We start from the raw sequence: 21624 nt of genomic DNA, 5'->3' as shown, positions 1-21624 counted from the left end.
GTAGAGCACACTACTCACCTGAGAGGGTCTCAAGGCGCTGGGGGGTGGGTGTGAGCAGCTCCATTGGGGTTATTTAAAGAGCCTGATCTTGAAGTTCTTCCTGAATCGGTGAAGTGTGGGGCTCCGCTGGAGGTGAAAGGGGAGTTCGTTCAAGGTCTTGGCTGCGAGGTAGATGAAGGATCTTCTACCTGCTCTGGACCTGTAGAAGAGTGGGACGGTGTATAGGGAGAGTCGGCTGAGCGGACGTTTCTCTCGGGGGCATGGAAGGAGATGCGGTCATTGAGGTGTTGGGGTCCAGTTTTGTGGAGGGCCTTGTAGGTGTGCATGAGCAGCTTGAAAGTTATTCTTCTTCGACGGGGAGTCAGTGGAGGTTGCGGAGGTGTTCGGTGATGTGGTTGTGCTATGGGATATGAAGGATTAGTCTGGCTGCGGCATTCTGGACGGTCTGGAGTTTGCAGTGGAGTTTTTTTCTGATTCCGGTGTAGAGGGCATTGCTGTTGTCCAATCTGCTAGTGATGAGTGCGTGAGTGACGGTTTTCCTGGAGTTGGGGGATCCACTTGAATGTCTTGCGTAGTATGCAGAGGGGGTTGAAGCATGCAGAGGAGACGGCGTTGGTCTGGCTGTTCATGGTGAGAGATGAGTCTAGTATGATGCTGAGGTTACGTGCATGGTCCATTGGGTTAGGTGGGTTTCCAAGGGTGTGGGGCCATCAGGTGTCATTCCATGCGGAGGGGGTGGAGTCGAGGACTTCTGTTTTTTCCATGTTGAGTTTCAACTAAGGTTAAGGCTAAGGTTAAGAAATAGAACTATTAAGTTCCCAAACCAATTTGGTTTCATGTTGAGCCACGGGTTTGATTGCCTCACTGTTTCACTGATGTTGAACATCATCAATCGTACATTAAACTTTCCCAGGACTTTGAAGTAAGTTGAAAATCATTCTGCGATTGTGAGCCCATTACGCATGCTTATGTTCATGGCTACATGCTTTGGTCTGTAGCATTTTCAATAGGAACTGCCTTTCAGAGCGTGAATATCCTCCAGCAAGGCCACAGACTTGATACACAACCTAAGAAAATTCAGTTAGACAATCAACCTCTGGACCTTCGCACACATTTGAAACACATATTCTCCCAACACTAACATTAGGGGCTTGATGGGTATTTTGAATTTTGTCAGACTTATGTAACGCTGCATGTGGCTTCCTTTTGACCAAAGTCTAGAGCAAGTCTTAATAATTTTATCTTTGGATGGGTGATAGATACATTCAACGATATGAGCTTGTTGTGGCATATTCCTTTTACTTGTCATCATGTATGCAAAAGCATTCACTGTCAGAAAAAGAGCTGTTGTTTTTGCTTGAGTTCTACGATTTGAATTCAATACTGAGGCTTCTGTTCAGCATTGCTATTGTCTGCTATTCTGTAGACTTCAGACATCCTGCTGATATTTTGAACACCCTTGCAAAATATGCCCGTTATTGCATAAATGGCAGTTGTCCAGTGGCAGGGTTTGGCCCCATATGTGAAATAAGGGACTAAGGTCCAGATTTACCAATCTTTCACACAATGCACTGCATGATGCAAATTTGTAGTGCTGAGACGTACAAGGGGGAGAGACACATTGCAGTGCTAAAGCTAAAAGATTTTTGGCTTGTTGGTTTCTGGTATCATCACATTTGATGGCTCTCTTCAAGGATGCCTTGTGCTACACACAACTTTGCACAATGGTGCAGAAGTCAGTGTGTGTTGTCTAGTATAGGGTTTATACTGGTGTCATATCCTACAGTACAAATTCTTATTCATAGAAAAACTCAGGTGGCTTCCATACGTTGAAAGTGTGCTGTGCACTACATGCATTATTTCTTATTGGAAGAAATTAGAACATTTTTCCCCTGTTTGTACCTGCTTGAAGCAGGTGCTAGTTTGTACTACAAGGCCCAGAGAGCCTATTTTAGCAGATCGTGTTTTATGGGAAAACCTATTGGTGTTTGTGCTAATCTTCCCCATTAGTGCCCATTGATGCAAATGCTTTTTGAGCCTTTGAAAAGTCAGCTTCCAAGCACAGAACACCTTTTGTGCTAGTCAGTTAGGGGTATATCAACAAGGGGATATTGCGATCAGAATATCACTTTTAGCAACTTTCTAGTGGTGAAATGCCTTTCTTCATATTAACAAAGCGGCGTTGACCCTCTTTTTGTGGCTATACATTGCCTTGTAAATAAGACCCCTTTAAATGCATCACTTAGCATGAATGGGGCATGCAATGGGTGTTGTGGTGGGCGTTCCACCGCAAAACCCATTGTTTTTGATGCTGCCCCAGGTTTACACGGAGGTGTAAATGTGAGGCAGTGCTAATAACTAACGCCATACAAGAGCAGGCTTTAGAATGGCGAAACAAGGAGAAATACTTTTATTTCTCCTCGTTTTTGCTTTTTCTATTTTTTCTATGTGTGCTGTTGCAGCACACATAGAAAGACCGAAATGCCACTAAAAATTGTTTATGTGCAGGAAGGTGTCCCTTTCTGCACATAAACAATCGTTAAATAATGACGATTAGCTACTTTTATGTGTGCTGCATTCTGTACAAATAACAAATCGCCATTAGTGAATGTTTATGTGCAGGAAGGTGCTCCTTCCTGCACATAAACAATCATTCCCTGTAATGCAGGCACCCTTGCACTGTGGTGCAAGGGTGCTTGCACCGGCTCTGGGCAGCTAAATTCAGTGCCACCTTTAGGGAAAACAGAGGTTTGCCGTATTCTTGTGAATACATTGCATACCTGCGTTTTGAAAATGTCATAGCACGACGCTGCCAAATTTAACGCAGCTCCGCGCTCTGACATTTTCTCGTAATATGCCCCTTAGTATCATGGACTGGTTTGCATCATGCTCATGCAAAGCCTTAGTGAATCTGGGCCTACATGTGTAGTAGAACTGAGACGCTTTGGGTGTTTCATGGGTTTCATAATTCTTGGACTGCTGTTATGCTTGGTACTTAAACTCTGCAGGGCTCTTTGCTTGCTACCAAGCTTCAAGCTTGTGAGGTGGCTTTATGTTTAGTTCTTTTAATAATTAACCATTTTATGTAAACATTTATATGTTGTTTTATTTCTTTGGGTTTGAAGGATGAAAACACAAATATGCATCTTTCGGCCATCCTTAGGAACTTTCTATTTGGCCGGTTTTGCTTTCATCAATAAAGACTAAGAAAACCTAATAAAAATAAGGCGACACTCTTTTATCTCAATACTTACTGAATTATGAGCTAATAGGGGATTCATATAGGTGAAGCACTTTTTGGAGATGAGATTAAAGCCACCTTTCTGGTGCCGTGTAGCAGTACGTAATAAGACATGTAGGAAATCTTTGATCATGTTTTTTTCATTTGCAATGCATTGCATTTTGAGGCCTAATGTTATAAATGTTGGCTGTGCCCGGACATTAGAGATGACATATCACTAATGAGAGTGTTTTATAAATCCTAGAGACATGCATACAATGCAAACACTAATTAATGTGTTGTGCTGGGTTTTTGAACATTTACATTTTTGAATATTTGAATATTTAAATACAAAAGGTTAGAAGTTATTGTGTTGGGATATTAATTCGTTTTTCTATTTTCTATTTTTTGTTATATATTTTATGCAAAATCATTGTTTTTAAACTGTAAACCAACAATATACTACATAAATATGCTAACTTACGTGTTTTTCTCAATGGTTTCTTTGCAAGCTGTTCAGCAGTGCTCTTCAGTTATCCTGAGTTGTACTGCTTCCTTAATGGTGAAAAGGCGGAGATCACCTTAGTGCAATGGCAAAATCTTGATTGTGATTGTATCTTTCCCACGCTTGACATACCTTGTTATAAGCTTGTGGATGATACAGGGGACCTTTGAGTGTCCATACTAGGGAGGCCACAGCATTATGTGGTATGGTACATATTAGCTGCTCAGTGACGTTCAATGTAATTTGTCAACAGATCTTAGGTATAGAAGATGATGAGACCATGAAAGCTTTGCAGTCCCAAAATCCAGATGATGCATGATATTTGTATTTGCTCATCCAGCCAAGCAAGGCTGCGGGGATCTCATTAGTCCAAGCTGGGCTCAGTTTCTTGAGGCATCACTGTTTTGACAACCATGTTTCCCAGAAAGAACTATTTTGCATTGAGCTCGAGAATAGAAGATCTGTATTCAGAAAGATGCCATCCCCCTCTAATACATGAATCTTAATTAGATGATACCCACTGTTGGAACCCGCAGTTTCTGGTTGACTTAAGGGATGACCCCAGCCTGGCAGAACCTACTGCGCCTGTCAAGGGTGGGTGATTACACTAGCTGTACAACCTGTGCTCCCCCTTGGGTAGCTAGGCACTGAGCAACCAGGATTTCGTTCAGAAGTAATGTGTAAAGCAAAAGCACAACAGTCACCAGCGAGCAATACACTGAGCATTGCAAACGATGTATGTAAATAAAGTTTATATTCAACACACATATGTAATCATAACATAAACACCATATACTTTCAGGCATAAAACACATTTGAAAATATTACTAGAAGTACTAGGCTCACTTGTATTAGTATGATGCCGCTCGTATGTACACTGTGGACGATTCCCAATCCAACCCTTTCCCCCCAGAGAGAGTGAGCACCCTAATGCGGTGTGACACGCTGTAGACCCCAAGCCTACCCTAGCAATCCTGATCGCATTAGTATAGGGTATACCCTGAGTAACAACGGTATCAAAACTATGTACATACATGAAATGGGAACACTTTTTAGTAGCACCGTGTGCCAGAGCCAAGCGGATAAATCTATTGTCAAATGTATTGTGCTTTTGGCATGAAATCAACATATAAAGTGGCACCCCGGCCAGTGTCATTAATCACAGACTAACTCTCTCACTCACACACACTCACTCTGCACCACTACACGGTGCGACAGGTACCAGCAAAGTTTGTCCGGAACGTTCTTATACCCATATGCACACAGCACCCTAATGTGGTGATACTTGTACCCAGCAGGTCAAAGGATCACACACTGCAGACTCTGTGGTTCCAACTTCCCTCCACTGTCTGTTTCACCCCCGATTGTCCTACACCCCCAGAAGGAAGATAACCAGCCCAGCCTCCTGAATACTAGACCGCACATAGCCAAAGTCACTCAGTCTGTGTCCTCGGGAAGCAGGTGGGAATATGTATCAAGTGTTAATTAGAAGGTAGGCATAGACAAGGGGAATTTAGCAGCCACTCAAGATGTTCACCCACAGGTCTCAAAACATAATGGAGTCATGCAGTCTCTTGACCCACTTCCGAACTGTCACAGAAGTGTTACTTCAACCCAGTCAATCTCTCTCGCTACTACCTGGTGCCAGATGTCTTCGGGAGGGGCAAGGTGTGGAGAGGGCAGATGCACACTGCGATGAGGGTCAAAAGGGAACAACTGGTGAATGGGGAGTAACACAGGGAAGGCTCTGCGAAGGATGAGGCACCTCGAGCGGTACACGATGATTAGGGTCATGCCAGGCACAGCAGATTGTGCATTTTGAGTAGGCCCGGGCGTACAACTCTGCTCCACTTGCGTAGTTTGCGGAATTCGGGCGCTCCGCAGAGGAGAGCGGAGTTCCTGAATTCTGCGTTTCGGGTGCAAAGCAGAGGGTTTTTTTTCTGTTTGCATGCTTGAGATCTGTTTTTGCGCTCACTCGCGAGCACCCCAATACTCTCAGGCCGCTTGCAAGTGTGCACAAGACTTCATGCTCGCTCTCACCATTAGCGAGCTCCCGCAAGACTTTGCACTCACTCGCATGGCTCCAGAATACGACGTGCCAATGTACTGCCAATCGCAAACAGAACACTTGAGCAGCTTTTGTGCTTGAGAAGCAGCTGAGAGGCTTTTCAAGTGAATTTTCTTCTCCAACTGGCTGTTGGAGTTGTTTTTCTTGTGCAAGAAACCTTTTTTTTAAACTTTTTTTTCCAACCGGAAGGAAGTATCCCAAAGACTCCAAAATCCTGTTCCTACTCAGCAGGCTCCTCCCGGTGCTTTGTCCATCTCCTAGTCACTTTTCATTGGAATTTGGAGCAGGAAGGATCGCTCTCCTTGTCTGCTGCATATATACAATTGGATTTAAGTACTTTGTGTTTGAGATTTCACAACTAAGTTGTACAATTGGTGTATAATGGTGTTTGTTTAATTGGGGCCATGCACCAGCATTTATTTCTGCTTTTATTTGATTTTTTAAATTATTTTTTGTGGTGGGTGGCCTGCAGTTTCAGTAGGGGCCTAGTTATTTTTTTACATGGCATTTTTCTTCTTTTATAAAGGAAAAATGTTGCACAGTTCACTACATTTTCTACATGTGTTTTAATACATTTGCAATATTCATTTAATTCACAATGCTTCCATGGATGGCATTGGATTAAATTACAAAATTTGTCTTCTTGGGGGTATTTCACTTTTTTTCTGCAGTGTATAGGTGTGGTAGTTATATTTGAGGCCTTTGGAGGACGTGTGCTGTTGTAAAATTTCTTAGCCCAATTAATATTCATTTTTGACATTACTGAATTAATGCTATTTTTCTGTGTTACCATGCCTCCTTTGTCTGGCCAGTGTGTGAGTGTGTTTGCCATAGGCCACCATTTGTCTTTGTTCCCCATGCCATGTGGCCATGGGCCATTTTTTTGTATAGACAGTGTCCATAGGCATGTATGTGTTCTTTGTTTTCCATGCCTCCTGCTCATTGTTGTTTGGCCATGTGTTTGGTGGCCATTTTGTGTAGGCAGCCAGGGTGCTTTTGCTATAGGCCTGCATGTGTTCTTTGTTGTGGCCATGCCTCCTTGCTGGTTGTTCTTGTTGTTGTGACTATGTGGCTGGTGGCCATGTGGCAGGTAGCCATTTTGTGTAGGCAGCCAGTGTGCTTGTGCCATAGGCCTGCATGCATTATTTGTTGTGGCCATGCCTCCTTGCTGGATGTTGTTGTTGTGACCATGTGGCTGACGGCTGTTTTGTGTAGACAGCCAGTGTGCTTTTGCCCCAGGCCTGCATGTGTTCTTTGTTTTGGCCATGCCTCCCTTGCTGGCTGTTGTTGTTGAGACCATGTGGCTGGTGAAAATTTAGTTTAGCCAGCCTGTGTGCTCTTGTCATTGGCCTGCATGTGTTCTTCATGATGGCCATGCCTCCTTGCTGGTTGTTGTTGTTGTGACCTTGTGTCTGGCGGTCATTGTGTGCAGGCAGCCAGTTTGCTTTGCCATAGTGTGTTATTTGTTTTCCAGGTCTCCTAGTTGTTGTTGTTACCATGCGGCTGGTGGCCATTTTGTGTAGCCAGCCAGTGTGCTTTTGCCGTAGGCCTGCGTGTGCTTTTTTTGTGGCCATGCCTCCTTGCTGGTTGTTCTTGTTGTGACCATATGGCTGATAACCATTTTATTCAGCCAGCCAGCGTGCTTTTGCCATAGGCCTGCACGTGTTCTTTGTTCCCCATGCTTTCTTGCTTATTGTTGTTGTTGACCATGTGGCACTGATTGGCAGCCATTTTGTGCGCCAAGCCAGTGTGCCTTTGTCATAGGCTTGCATGGAAGGATGAGATACCAGTTTAATGATATGGATGAGGTTAATTTAACTTATTGTTAATGTTTTTTAATTGTTTCGTAAATTTTATTTTTTTATTTACATTTTTTAATTTAAGTTTTTTAATTTTACATTTATAAATGTTGTAAATTTTTTATTGTTTTTAAATGTATTTTTGTGTTTAATTTTTTCAATTGTAATTTTTTGTCATTTTAATTTTCATTTTTGTAATTGCAATTTTTTTTTCTGTTTTGCCTCGGTCGATCCATCATGCATCCACCATAGGCACACAGCCTTGCAACAGCATTCAGTTTTTAGGTATATAATTCAACTTCGTCCTGGTGGACACCCTGGCTGCGGTGCACTTCGTTAGACTGCAGCATCCTTCCATTTTTTTAACGAATACTATTCCATTTACTCATTTAGTGTCACAGGTGTCTCCTTTAGAATATATTGAACATAAAGGAAAGGAAAGAGCTCTATCATTCTGTATATTGTGTGTTACATTCTGATGGGGAATTATAGTATGGTGGTGTGGTTTGACTTTAAAGTGGATACCTAAGTTAACAAAACCACCACACTAATATTGCCTTTGTCTATATAATTCAGACTGCAAACAATGGCATGTTTTACATTAAATGTTTTCTTGCTTGTTTGCTTTTAGGTGCACAAGACAAGACAAGAGACATCGCACGCAGTACTGCCAAACAGAAGGCGTGTGCAGTCAAATGTCAGTCCTCCAATCACTTCTGCTTTTGCAGCTTGGTGCAACTGCCGATTGAGAGCATTGAGATGGCACCCGAGAAAGATGCTGCCAAGAAAATGGCCAGGTGAGAAGAAGAAACTTTCCACCACTGGTGAGATGGCCAGAACCTTTTTTGGCAAACTTGTGCCTGCTGCACCGGCCTTCAGGGAGCAAGCTGGGAGCAATGCTCCTGCAACAACAGCACCACCCCAACCTAAGCCCAGGACCATGTCTGTCAGTGAGGCAGCCACTGTAACCATGTCGACGCCGACGAGTAGTGACATTGAATTGTATTTGTCCCTTTTGAAAAGTAGTACACAATTGTTTCAGGACACAGAGCAAAGTGAACAGCAACCGCAGCCAGCAATAGTACATTTTCTTGGTGTTGAAGCAGAATAGGAGGTTGAACTTCCTTCTGAGCAAGGACCTCCCCTTTTAGAATCATTGGCTCTAAGATCTCCATCAAGGAAAAGGAAGGCTATTACTCCTCCATCTTTTCCAAGCACAACTTTTGATGATGATGATAGGGACATGGACTGGATCCCGGCAGAGCGCAGGAGACAACAGAAGAGGCAAGGGAAAATGATGAGGAGGATGACGATGATGAGGCAGTCATTGTGGAAGGTGGCACAGAGCAATATGACATTGCTATTCAACCTGCTCCAAGGTATGTGACACAGGTAGCACCACCAGCAGCCATATTTGCAAAGCCCCAGCTGAGACCTGTACCAACCCCTACCTCCGGAGAAGCAGAGAGGCAATCGACGACATGTCCAACTACCTTCAGACGTTGGCAGTGGCACAGTAAAAAAGTACTTCTCCCCAGTGTGAGACTTTTTTTAATGGTTAGCAAAGAGGGGGAGCATATCGCAGTATACCCCATTTGCCACACAAATGTTCATCAATTTAAGCCTGGTACACATAAAGGTACTGGAGGCCAAATGACCCATATGAAAAAACACCGCACAATCAAGTGGGAGGAGCACCTTAAAAAATTGCTGAATGTGGTAGTGTTGGTGAGGAGAGCCAGGTAACATCAGCTACAAGTCCAATCATGGTTCAAGGTGATGAGGAAGAAGAGGGAGACATCTTCACTCAAAGCAGCCCTGTCCCCAGCAGTGTGCCAGCAAAACCACCCACCTCTGCATCTTCACAGTGGCACAAGATTCGGAGTGAGATGGAGACACCACGGCATACAGTGACTGCCCTACCATGATGCACATTGAGTCTACCACCACCATCTACTTATCGAAAGACGCCTGTGTCAGTGGCCCCAGAAAATAAGAAAATCCTAGTTACTATTTTGGGCATGTTTAGGCAGGAGTGCCCCTACGAGCAGTGCCATCAAACTGCACGTTTGTACAATGGGAAGATGGCAAAAATATCAGCACTCGACCTCCTCCCTTTTTCTTTTGTGGAAGGAGTGGAATTCTTAGAATTTGTGGTAGCCATCTGCTTGAAATGGAAGGTTCCTAGTTGGACCTATTTTGCCAGAGTTGCTGGTTCAGCACTGCATCACGATGTGCTGCAATTAGTTGGACAAGCTTTGCAGCAAAGTGTTGTTCTCGCTATCCACTTGACACAGAGCAAACTGGACAGCAGTTTCTTCCTAAAGTGGGCGCAGAACAGGAGGTCGAGCTTCCTGCTGAGCAAGAACGTCCTCTTTTAGAATCATTGGCTCTGAGATCTCCAGAAAGAAAAAGGAAGGGTACAACTTCACCATCTTCTCCAAGCACCACTTCTGATTATGATGATATTGACATGGAGTGGACCCCGGCAGAGTCTGGGAGATGCCAGAGGAGACAAGAGAAAAGAAAACTTCCTGAAAGCCTTATCATTTTGGAAGGGCATGATGAGGAGGATGACGACAATGAGCTTGTCATTGTGGAAGGTGACACAGAGGAGTCTGACATTACTATTCATCTTGCTCCGAGGGATGTGGCACTGGTAGCATCATCAGCTCCCATATTTGCAAAGCCCCAGCTGAGACCTGTACCAACCCCTACCTCAGTAGAAGTATGCACTGCAGAGAGGCAATCGACAGCATGCCCATCCATCTCCAGTTCTTCTTCAGGCATTGGCAGTGGCCCAGTAAAAAAAGTACTTGTCCCCAGTTTGGGACTTGTTTACGGTTAGCACACAGAGCACAGAGGGAGCACATTGCAATATGCACCATTTGCCACACAAGTACTCGGCAAGGTAAGCCTGGTTCGCATTATGGCACTGGAGGCCAAACAACCCATATGAAAAAGCATCACACAATCCAGTGGGAGGAGCACCTTAAACAAATTGCTGAACGTGGTAGTGGTTTTGAAGGTGAAGAGAGCTAGGGAACAGCAGCTACAAGTCCAATCATGGTGAGAGGTGATGATGAGGAAGAAGAGGGTGACATCCTCATGCAAAGCAGCCCTGACCCCAGTAGCACACCAGCAGAATCACCTGCCTCAGTGACTTCACAATGGCACAAGAAGACTCAGAGTCAGATGGAGACACCACACATACAGTGACTTTCCCATCACAACACACAGTGAGTCTACCACCACCTACTTCTCAAATGTTGCCTGTGTCAGTGGCCCCAGAAAAGAAGAAAATACAGGCTACTATTATAGGCATGGTTAGGCAGTAGTGGTCCTACACCCGCAAACACCCAACAGCATGTTTGTAAAATGAGAAGCTGGCAAAACGTTAGCACTGGACCTCCTCCCTTTTTCTTTTGTAGAAGGAGTGGGATTCTTTGAATTTGTGCCTGCTATCTGCCTGAAATAGACGGTATGAAGTCAGACCTATTTTGCCAGAGTTACTGTTCCAGCGCTGCATCACTATGTGCTGCAGCTGGTTGGACAAGCTTTACAGTAAAGTGTTGTTCACACTATCCACCAGATTATAGACATGTGATTGTGGACCAGTTGTCAGGTGACTGATTACATGTTCATCACAGCACACTGGATCTCTTTTTTGGCATAAAGCAAAAGATATCATCAGGTCTTGGCCCTGAAGAAAGATTTGAGAACGTTCAGCGATATTCAACAGTTGCCATGTTCGCCATGGTGAAATCACATTCAGCTGTAAACATCTTGGAGGAATTTATGGTGTATGAATGGCTGCGACCCAGAGGTCTCAAAATTGGATTTGTTGCCACGGACAATGACAGTAACATATCAGGGCCATGTCAGAGGGAGGCATTTTCAGGGTCCTGTGTTTCACCCATAGCATCAACTTGTTGGGGCAAGCTTTTCTAAAAAAAAGTAGACATAGTCAGCAACATACTGACCACCTGCAGAAGAATTTGTACTAATTTCAGCCATTCTTTTAAAGCCCTGAAGCAGTTGTGGATTATTCAGCATAATAATAAAGCACCAGTTAAAACCCTGACACAGGAGGTGCCAACACATTGGAACTCGACCTATTACATGTTGCAACATCTGTTTGAGCAGTACAAACAAATCAATGACTATTTTATTCAAAGAGGAGGGGATGGAGTTGGGCAAGCTATGACCATGGATGCGGACAAATGAGGCCTAGTCAAATGCCTGACTCAGATGCTTGTCCCTTTTCAGGTTTTCACACGGAAAGTTAGCAAGGGGAACAGTACAATGGGCCAAGTTATCCTGTTTTTGCATCTACTACAGAACCAGGTGAAGAAGGTTTCTGAAAGGTTCTCCCCCGCAAGTGTGAATGAAAACAGAGAAGCGCAAGCCTTTGTTGAGAGCTTAATCCTTCACTTGGCTTGTAATACAAGGCTGCAACATGACATAATTGTGTCCAAAGCTTACATCTGTGCCATAATACTTGATCCACGGTACAAATACATTCTGCCCACTTTCATTCCTTTTTCTGAAGGGGATGTGTCAAAATATAAGAGGTGGATTGTAGAGCAAGCTGGGGACCTGAAAAAGAACAGCTGGAACTTAGGATCCCACCCTCCAGTTCTGTATTGCTGGCCATCAACTTTCAGAGAGGGCTCTCTTGTCTCACAGCAGCCAACAACACCATCAACCAGAACAGCTGCAACAACAGCAACAGCAGGACCCAACCTCTTCTTTGTATTGGTTTCAATCGGTAGGGCCTAAGTCCAGTGCAGAAGCAATGGTAAAACAGGTTGAGCAAGTGGCAGCCCTAATGACCATCCACAGGATGTTCCAGGAGCATCTAGATGATCCACAAGAGGTGTATGTGGATTAAAATCCATTAATGTATTGTATGGGAAGATACACCACTGGCCTGAACTCATCAGGCTGCCAATAAAGTCTCTGGCTTGTCCTGTAGCCAGTGTGTCTGCTGAACATGTCTTCAGTGCTGCTTGTGCAGTTGTTACAGTGAGACGGACCAGTCTCTTGCCTCAAAACTTGGAGAGACTGACTATGATCAAAATGAACCAACATTTTATACCACACAATTCCACCGTTCCTGAAATAGCACAGGAGGAGGATGATTTATCAGAAATTTAATCAAGTGTGTTTGCTGATCACAGTGCAACAAGAAACTAGTACACACATGGCGGCCAGCTAGGAAGCGCGGCTGTGAGCTCAGCGCTCCAAAGCATAGATATCAGCACATTTGCAGGAAAATTATGGATTAAGAACAGATTTTTTTTCAGGTAACTGAACCTCTGAGACAGATACAAATTTCAATTCACGTACCGAGCCCGGGACCCAATCCATGGTAAACCCTGCGGCTTCTCTCATTTTTGGCACTGTGGGAAAGGGCGTCAGCTCCCCCACTGCTGAGGGGTGTGCGGCCGCTCGGTTCGCGGCTGGTTCACTGCTGCTGCGTGCTGCTCGTCAGCTGTGGAGAGGTCAGCTGGCGGTGGTACGCTTGAGCTTCCGGGTCGCAGGGGCGGACAGGGAGACTCACGGAGACGAAGCAAGACGGACTTGGAGCCTGGGGCAGACCGGCATACCTAAATCAAACAAATTCAACAAGGAGGTGAAAGGGCTGGAAGGGGGCTCGTTAGTGGAAATAGGTGGGGGTGAATTTTGCTCGCAACCAAAGCTGGAAACATTTTCCAAAACCCTGATGGAAGATCAGAAAGGGAGTTTGGACCGCTGTTCGGACTGCCATATGACCCCAAAAAAGGGAATTAGAGGTCTCTCAAAAAAGAAAAAGAATACAAATAAGACTGGAGGCACAGAAGGGCAAGGAAATGCAGTAGGTAGGACAGGACAAGAGCAAACGACCCCTGAAACAACTGACAACATTTCTAAAGGTAGTTTAGATTGTGAAAAAATGGGAACGGCTAAAAATAGATATTCCCTGAAGAATGCAGAGTGTGCACGGTTAGTAGATCAAGGAAATGGGGATCCAAATAAGGACATAGGAATAGGTATAGCAATAACTGGAGTCTCACCTCCCTGGGTAACACAAAGAAAGCCTGCAGCATTGCAACAAGATAGCACGGATAAACTAGAAAAGGCTTCAAGGAGGAATCAAAACTATCCAGGGAAACCAAGAGTTACACCATCCTTGAGATCACACTTCAAAATAAAAGAAGCAGAGTCCTTAGATAAACCAACATCGCCGGTCCCGCAAGCAGCTAAAGCTACCATGGCTACTTCTAAACCTATTGGGGATATGCAGAATCAGATAGTAGTTGAGACTAATTTCCCTACTTCGAACAGATACTCTGCGTTAGTGCAAGATGACACAGATATAGTTATTGAGGAACACTCGACACACACTCTTCTGGGAAGTGAACTCACCCCCAGTACTCCAATGTTAAATGCACAATTGGAAACTCAGTCAAATGCGCAGTAAAAGGAGGACTTTCTAGACGTAAGCTCAATGTTAATACAGCTCTCAAAGGAGATCAAAGACAAATGTACTATTTCGTAAATAAACAATCATGTAAAAATACAGGAATCATGTGTGAACTTGGAAACTAAAATGGCTGATATGACAGCAAGGCTATCAATAATCGAAACAGCGATTGAAGGTCTGCAAGAGGAGGTGAAGAATAACCACAGAGAGATTAAAACCTTAATAAGTGATGAGAAGGAAATCAGGGACAAGTTGGAAGTGCTAGAAAATAATTCCAGGCGGAACAATTTAAGGCTCCTAAATGTTCCAGAAGGGCTGGAGAAAGGAAACCTGAAAAATTTTGTGGTAACCATTATTAAGGAGGCAATGCCAGAATTTCAAACATGGGACTTGGAGCAAGATATTCAAAGGGCACATAGAGACCCGTTCAGACGGGACCCAAAAAGAAATAAACCAAGAAAAATCCTGGTAAATTTTCATACCTATGCTATTGAAGAGGCAATTCTTTCAGCTGTCCTTAAAGCAAAAACTTTCCAAAAAGATGATTGGTCCTACTCTATAAGATCAGACATAGCTAAAGCCACACTAAATCGCCAATAGGAACTCGGGAAGTATATTAAAACCCTGGAGGCACTGGGGGCAACGGCACAAATAAAATTCCTAGCTACTCTGAAAGTTATGTGGAGAAATAAAATGCATAACTTTAGGGAAGTCTCAGAGGTTGAAAATTTGATTGACTACATAAACACTCAAAGAGGCACACAATAAGACATCACGGAGGGGACAGGAGCGCCGGAGCTCCAAGGGGGGCCTTGTTTCACCCCATAAGGAACAAGGGAGGGTTTCCCAGGGTAGGAGGGTGGGTTTAATGTGAGGAATGTACCTTTTTACTTGTAATTATGAACACTGGGTGGGGAGCATTAGGGAAAAAACAAACAAAAAAATATATCCACATATATGACATTGATAAAATATCAGAAAGAAGGCATCAAAGAGCGAGGGTGAGAAGAACATGAATAAAATTAGAATACTATCCTGGAACGTTAATGGTTTGAGAGTACATAGGAGAAGGAGGAAGATTTTAGAATTAATTAAATTGTCTGAAAATTATATAATTATCTTGCAGGAGACGCACTTACGAGAAGAGGAATGGGAAGGGGTACTTAAACTAAACAAGTGGATAACACATCTGGTATGCTCCAATCAATCTTGTAATGTTGAAGGAGTAGCCATATTATTCAAAAAATCGGCCAACGTTAAAATAGAGAACTGTAAGGTGGATAAAGGGGGTAGATGGGTTATAGTTAATATTAAAATTGACAAATTAGGACTCACTTTGGTAGGATAGTCTGACCCCAAAGTGGATGACCCTTCCCCTCTTAATGAGTTGTATAAACATCTCTTAGATGCCAAATATAACATCATCATAGCAGGAGACTTTAATGTCTTAATAAATCCTCTACTTGATAGATCATCAACTAAACACACAATCAATGCCCCAAAAATGAGAAAGAGCATACAACAATTAGTAAAGAACTTAGGGCTAGTGGATATATGGAGACTCAATGCTGGCAATAAACAAGAATTTACATACCGAAACAAGAAATACTTACACGCCTAAAGAATCGATGTATTTCTTGTGAACAAGAGATTAGGGGAAAATAATCTTATGGTTACACATCAACCTGAGCATTTGTCTGACCACGCGGCAGTGAGGTTAGAAATGTCCATGGGAAAAAACCTGACAGAATATAGATGGACACTAGACAGAACACTTTTGGGGAAACAGGGAGTGGTGGATGTGTTAAAAAAAGAAGTGATTTCATTTTTTGATATGAATTATGAGTCTGCAGCACCGCATATAGTATGGGATACTTTTAAGGCCTATCTTCGGAGAGACTTATAAGTCATGCAGCCTTTCATCAAAAAGAGGGGAAAAGAGAAGTGAAAGAGTATGACGATAAGATTAAATAGCACAGGAAACTCTCTTAGGTTGTCAAAATACTACTTTAAGATTTGAACTGCAGGGTAAGCTAAACGAGGCTAAAGAGCATTTGGCAGAATTCCTGGAGAGAAAGATTAGGGAGCAATGGGAAGCCAGTAAAATGGCTCATTATGAATACGGGGAAGGGTGTGGGAAACTCCTTGTGTAGAAGACAAAGCAGGACCAGTTAAGAAACGAGAGTAAAAAGGTACAGGATGCGGCCACTCAAGAACTATGCGAGGACAATTCTAGTATAGGTAAGGCTTTTGGAAACTTTTTTCAAGAATTATACACTTAGGATACGAGGGTCTCCCAATCAGAATGGAATCAGTGGTTGGATCAGGATTTCTTACCTAGGATAAACATTAATCAACAAAGTTTGTTAAATCAGGAAATTACTATTTAATAGATAGAAAATCCATTGCCAGTTTAAAGAAAGGGAAGGCACCAGGGCCGGATGGCATTCCAAATGAACTTTATAAAGTTCTAAAGGAGGTCTTGGTCCCACATCTCCACAAGCTATTAAATAGTATATATATTCATCATGCCTCTATCCCAGCCTCATGGAATGAGGCTGTTATAACTTTGATATTAAAACCTGCAAAAGACCCCCTGAAATGTGAGTCGGATAGGCCAATTTCTTTATTAAACAGTGACTATAAAATCTTTACACAAATTTTAGCTACAAGGTTAAGCATGACATTGGGGGACATTATACATCAAAATTAAAAGGGCTTCATGAAATTAGACAGTTGAAGGATCTAACACATGAATTAGTTACTGCAATTGATATAGCTACTACAACAAAATCACTGTTAACTATTATAATGATCGATGATGCCAAAACATTTGATAGAGTAAGTCGGACATATTTATACAAAGTTATAGAACAAAACAATCTGGGTAACTATTTTCTAAATGGTATAAGATCAGTTTATGAAGTACCAACAGAAAGCAGAGTGGTAACTGGATCTCTTTCGCCAAAGATTTAGATAAATCGTGGGACCAGGCGGGGATATCCCTTGGCACCTTTATTATTTAATATGTACATAGAACCACTGGCCCGAAGAATTAGATCAGAAACCGAGATTCTCCCCTTCAGATATCTGGACTGGGAAATGAAGACAGCATTATATGCTGACGATCTGATGATATATACACAGAGCCCTGGGATATCATTACCCCGTATGATGGATATAATGGAAACCTTTGGAACAATCTCTGGTTACTTAGTAAATAAGGATAAAACTGAAACTATGACTTTGAACGGTCCAATAAACTCACCATCAGAAAAGCCAGAGATTAGTTATTTGGGTGTTAAGATAACCAAGGACTTGGACAACATAGCCCTTATCAATTTTAAGAAACTCCATTTGGAAACCAAAGCATTATTAGAATCATGCATGCATTTGCCTTTATCAATATTGGGCAGAGTTAACTTGATTAAGATGATGATTCTCCCTAAGTTTACTTTCATCGTCAATGCTGTACCACTACATTTCAAAACGGAATGGTTACAGAAAATGCAATGTGATTTGAGCGGTTTTGTGTGAAAAATAAGGCTGTGAGAATAGCTTGGAAAAAATTGCGTAAAAAGAAAATTGTTGGGGGGATCGGTCTGCCAGACTTTAAATTATACCATTGGGATTTCTTTTTTTAAAACACCAGACATCTCCTTATGGATAATGCACAAAATATTCCCCTACACTTACGGGTCTTAAAAAAGAATCTTCCGGAGGAAGGAAATCTTCTTCTATTCAAATATGGTCATCCTAAAAAAAAAATTAAATCAGGTTCAAGGTTTTGTTAGCAGCTTGTAAGGTGTGGGGGTAAATTAAACGAATTATGGGAATACCATACTATAGCTGTAAAGCACCAATTTGGAACTCTCCAGGCACTCCAGAATGCCTTTTAGGTGTTCTAGCTCTTCCTTTATTAAGGGCGGGCCTGACAACCTGGGGGGAGTTAATTGAACACAACTCCCTTATACCCTGGAACACACTCGCATTAAAAACAAATTTCACTCTAGCAAGAATTAAATACTTTCAATTGACAAGTTGGGCCCAAAATGAACTGCAGATTGGCTTGGAGTCAGAATGGGAGGGAGAGTTTGTGAAAAACCTAGCCTTTAAAAAGGAAGTATCTAAGTGGTACTGGATGATAGTGGAGGTGGAGGACGTTACCTGTGCCAAAGGAGATATGGAGAACGGACATGCCGGAAACAGATATCCAAACTTTATGGCAAGTATCATATGCTGCACTTTGGTCTATTGTCAGACCCGCACCCTTGAGAAGAAATCATCTCTTTACTCTATACCACTGGTGGCTGGTGACATTTGAAAGTGGTGTGGCGTAAAAAAGGGTCTAAATGTGTTTTGTGTCGTAGCGAGCCTGATTGACTAAAGAGGAACTGCAGGACCCTCACGCCAAGGAAATTTTGAAGAACAAAAAAAAAAGGACCAAAGGATGCAGGTTAAACCACATTTCAGAAAGCAAGAATATTTATAAAAGTAGGTAGGATATGTAGACTTGAAATAATTAAACACATTTAAAACTGTCCCATATTGTGCTTCATTCCTGCTTGCACCCGTGCCATCCATTTAACCTGACTGCATTATTTTAAAAGAATAGGGAACATTGGCGTTAGCCGCCTGACCTTATTGTCAAAGAAAGATGAACTATATGTCACCTCAGGTCTCCATTAGGGCCAAAGATTGGGTGACGAAAACCTCTAAGGCGAAAAACCAAACCAAATCACCTCACAGCCCAGTCTCTCCCTCCTCACCAGGGTAGGCCTCTGGGTCCTTCTGAGTCACGCACCTCAGGGATTACAGGCTGTGGCGAAAGTCAAGGTTAGTAGTCACTGGGCATTCAGGACATTGTGCTGTCTATGAATATTTTAGACAAGAAATATCCCTGAAAGCTTCCTGATGGATTAATACTGGAAAAGGGGGACTTTTTTCTACTTTTATAGCTGTTTGCAAAGGCAAGATTGTCATTAGAGCTCTTCCAAGAGAGACTGCCTATTTCAACATAAAAACGGAGCCCAGCGGAATATCTTTAGTTCCCTTTATTACAAACTCGTTGGAAAGTAATTATATTTATTGTATGAATATTGCATGAAGTAAGACAGTGGAAAATGGAATGCCCTATTAAGTTTCTGAACTTTTAAACTTTTCAATAATTAGGGAAAGGGAATAAAGCCGGTGCTTTATGTGAAATCTTATCTATTTTATTATCCAATTGGAATGGACGTCACACTTTCTCGGTTTTTATCGTCCAGAAATATATTTCAATATTTGTGGATTTTTCAAAGTGAAGATTGCTGTGTTCGCTCCTATTGTTTGGCTGAAGTCATCTAAAAATAGCCGTGTAAACTTATTTATCTAACTTGCATTCCTAAAACTATCTTTAAAGTAAATTAAACATGCCTGGACGTACCAAAGTGCAAAGTTTTTATTATATAAGTGAAGTTTTGCAACGTCCTCGAGTGCTGGTTGACATAGTTTGTGAAGTTTTATTCTTCCCGTTCATCTGTCACTCAGCAGAAACAAAATGAAAAAAAAAATGTATAAAGCGCAAACAAATGCCCAAAGGTGTCAAGACGCTGGGAACAGAGATCCTCACACGCTTGGCACCAGAGCCGGTGTCCCACAAGTCTGTCTTGCATGGTGTATCCTCGTAGGTGACTCCACACTCAGAAGGAAAGGTTGGCCAAATAAAAGGTGGAAATGGGGAGTATGAGATATTACAAGTGATGTGGTAAAGCACCTCCTCGCCACCCGAGAACAGAGCACCGTAACAGGTTTAATTAAAGAATATAAGGCGCGGGGCCGTCCCACCGGCATCAGGGCCGGCTTTAGCGCTGGTGGCACCCTGTGTGACAATGGTTGTTGGCGCCCCCCCAATGACCACCTCCACCACGGATTCTCTCACTAGCACCCTTTAACAGTGACCAAGTCTCCATAACCACACTCTCTCAGATGCATTGAATTAGTTATATAGCGCCACTCATACCAGTGTAGGGTGTCTGAGCACTTTGCATCACACGCACATTACACACAGACATTCAATCATACGTGTGTAAATCAGTGTGTAGGAAATGTTACGTAAGCCAAAGGACTAAAAGTGTAGGAGTCACATGTCATCCATACTGGTAGGCAGTATAGTTTAAGAGTGCTTGGTGTGGAGAAGCACAAACTCAGAGTCGAAAAAGAAACAGCATAGTTGGGAGTTTTCTTTAATAATAAGAATCGATTTCTAGACAAATTAACCCTTTTTGCAACATTGATCAATGTTCTGTACTTTGCAGAGTGTATGCAGTTCTAGGATGAAAGTTAATAGCTCACTATTCTATATTAGGACTTTAAATTATGCATTGCAAGTAACCTGCTGATCTGTTTACATCTGTAATCTACATGGTACACGTTCTTTGCAGCAGGCAGATTAACCCTCTGCACTAACTTCACCTAAGTCAAAACCACAACTATACAAAATGCTGATCTCTCTCCAGGAAGATAATTAATCACACAAGTTATCTTGACATTTATGTGAGGCCTGGTAATTGCAGGGGGGAAAGAAACGCTGCAGCAGGTGCTTCAAAGGCATAATAAACTTTCAAACACGGCGCCCCCAGGAAGCCAGCACCCGGTGCGGTGGCACCGATCGCACCGCCCTAAAACCGGCCCTGACTGGCATCGATACGGCACCGGAGGATCTAAAATAGTAATGAATGTACATAACTATTTTAGGCCTAAGGAGGGCCTAAAATAGTTTTCTACATTCATAACTTCACAGTAACGGCCGGCATGATGGGGGTGGGGGTCGTCACCGGGGGTGGAGGCGGGAGGGGTTTAATTAAAGAATATTATAAAACTTACCTCCCTCGTTCTGCAACATCTTCTGGATGCGTCCCAACTCCCGCTCCGTCCTGCAACACCGCAGCTTCTGGATGCGTCCCAACTGCCGCTCCCGCCGTCCTGAAGCTCTCGTCGTCATCAATGAAAGGCAGCCTCTCTCCCTCCGCTCTGCCAATCACAACGCTGAGGCGCAGTGGAGAGCGCCCCAGCCGGGACCATTTTCTCTATGTAGGCTGCAGCAGCCTACATAGAGAAAAAGGAGAGTGGGCGGTCCTGCTTGAGGGCATAGGGGAGTGGCTTGCCCACTGTTGTGCATACGGACTGTTTGATCGGCCCCAGGGGCGGCCAAACAGTCCGAATGCACAACAGTGGGCAAGCCACTCCCCCCCTGCCCTCAAGCAGGACCGCCCACCCCCGATCAGGCACTTCTGCTTTCTCGCAGTGCGAGAAGGCAGAAACATAAATGGTAGTTATTACCATTTATGTTTCTGCCTTCTCGCACTGCGAGAAACCAGGGTGGCGGCGCCCAAACGCCCCTATGGAGGAGCCGCCACTGCTCTATACAGAGCTTATTGGTCCCCGAAGAAACTGGCCAAGATGGGTGGAAGCACGAGAAGACATTGTCCTAAATGCGGACTAGAAAACGCGGATGATGTTCACATGTTATGGCAATGTCCGGTAATCCAAATCTTCTGGGATGAGGTGGGTGAGTTTGCTTCT

This window comes from Triturus cristatus, chromosome 1_2 (genome assembly GCF_964204655.1).
Source record: "Triturus cristatus chromosome 1_2, aTriCri1.1, whole genome shotgun sequence".
NCBI lineage: Eukaryota > Metazoa > Chordata > Amphibia > Caudata > Salamandridae > Triturus > Triturus cristatus.
This window is presented reverse-complemented; position numbering follows the sequence as displayed.